The sequence below is a fragment of the Delphinus delphis genome, chromosome 18 (genome assembly GCF_949987515.2).
Source record: "Delphinus delphis chromosome 18, mDelDel1.2, whole genome shotgun sequence".
Lineage (NCBI taxonomy): Eukaryota > Metazoa > Chordata > Mammalia > Artiodactyla > Delphinidae > Delphinus > Delphinus delphis.
In genome coordinates, this window is record NC_082700.1 from 26,922,813 (window position 1) to 26,924,769 (window position 1,957).

The 1,957-nt window shown below is 39.7% G+C and overlaps 1 pseudogene; it reads right to left on the reverse strand.

The window, feature by feature from the left end:
• Nucleotides 1–348: 348 nt before the first annotated feature.
• Nucleotides 349–1,528, reverse strand: LOC132413599 (polypeptide N-acetylgalactosaminyltransferase 11 pseudogene; annotated as a pseudogene).
• Nucleotides 1,529–1,957: the final 429 nt, after the last annotated feature.

A 1,957-nucleotide genomic window follows, 5' to 3' on the forward strand; every position in this document is an offset into this window, starting at 1 on the left:
TCTATGAAACAGAAATAGAGGTACAGATGTAGAAAACAAACGTATGGTTACCTGGGGTAGGGGAAGGTAAATGAGGGGAGGGATAAATTGGAAGATTGGGAATGACATTACACACTACTATATATAAAATATATAACTAATAAGGACCTACTGTATAGCACAGGGAACTCTACTCAGTACTCTGTAATGGGAAAATAATCTAAAAAAGAGTGGATAGATATATACATATGTATAACAGATTCACTTTGCTGTACACCTGAAATTAACATAACATTGTAAATCAACTATACCCCAATAAAAATTTTTTAAAAATTTCCAGCACATAGTGTGAGGTAACCAAATCCTGACTTACATCAGAGTCTCCTCAGGTCTCCTCTTGTTTCCTCTGATTCTTCTCTGGGCTAAGCAACAGTTTCTTAACTGCTTTTTCTCACACTTATTTTGTCCACTTTCAAATTGTCCTTGTGTTGATATCTGCATTTCTGGGTAAGTACGTTCCAGATATCATTTAAATAATTTACAGCTCAATTTTTTTCTCAATTCAACACACTCATGGTTATTTGCATAGCTGTTGGTCCTCAGATCACATCTTAAGGAAATATAATACTTTTTATATTTATTCAACCAAACATGTGCCAACCTGAAGGAGTTATGTGTCATGGTGTCCTAGCCTTCAGGAGATCCATATGATTACCTTTTTCAGAAAACATCTCTTATAATAGAGCAAGGAATAATAAAGAGCTTACCTGCACACATTCAGATCCTAAATGATATTTCCACATTTTCTCCTTCCCGGAAATCCATGCCACTGTCACACTGTCCAATTCATTGCAATAGCATCTGTTCCTGGCAAACAATTCTCCAGCCCTTATAGGTGACTTTATTGAGGCAGGAGCTCCTTCTGGTCTTCCTAGCTCAGAAATGGGAGCAAGATCCCTCTTGAAGTGTGTCCCCCAGCTAAATCCTTCCTGTATCATAGAGGACAGTGAGCCATTGGTGAGTGCATCCACACTGATGATAACAATCACTGGGCAAGCCATGGTCTGCTGGTCCTCCTGGATAACAGCCATCAAAGGCTGCAGCTGTATCACATTTACCTCACAGTTGCACTCCAGAAACACCAGAAGTTCTCTTAGACCGTGGGTTGCTCCAATCATTCTTCCTCCAATCAATCCCTCACACTTGTATTTCTTATTTTGGACATATTCATCTAGCTCTCCATTTAAATCACCAAAGTCACTATCATTATCCACAAAGATGATTTCATGGAGATGATGTGCTGGTGTGACATCTATGCCTCTGTGCAAGGCCAACAAAGCTTCATTATAGAAACAAATAACAACACTAGTGGCTTAGTGTCTCTTTGACTAGACAACCCAAACCAGTCAGACAAGACTTTTTTCACATGCTTCACTCCTCGTGTCTGACAAATCTCCATGACTGCCCAAGTAGTTACTAATAATCATATAAAGGCATGTTTCTGATAGCCTAAGTATCACAATTCCTGATCACTCTCATTAAAAATCATATCCAGTTCAGAAGAGAATTTCACATTGCCTTCTTCTGGATCTTCAATATGATTATCTATCATATCACAATTTTGTTTGCATTTAATTATGACTCTAATACCAGACTTGGAATGAAACAGGGATAGAATTTGGGGCGGGGGGGAGTGATACAAGAGGCCCAGACCCCTTGATGGACACATTCTTAAGCAGCTGAGTCACTTCACTGAAGATGAAACAAACAAAAAGAAAAACTGTACAGGACACAGACATAAAAAGGCACCCAACAGAAATATCAGACTGTGACACTTCCCACTATTGACCTAGCAGAGCTGAAAGGCCTTTTTCAATTTCCTGGAGCAGAAGCTGTGAACCAAAACCTGGTGCTGGAGGCTGAGTGTAGAGTAGTGAGAGTGAAAAACTCCAGGGTGTAGCCTGAGGGGTGTGGGTGT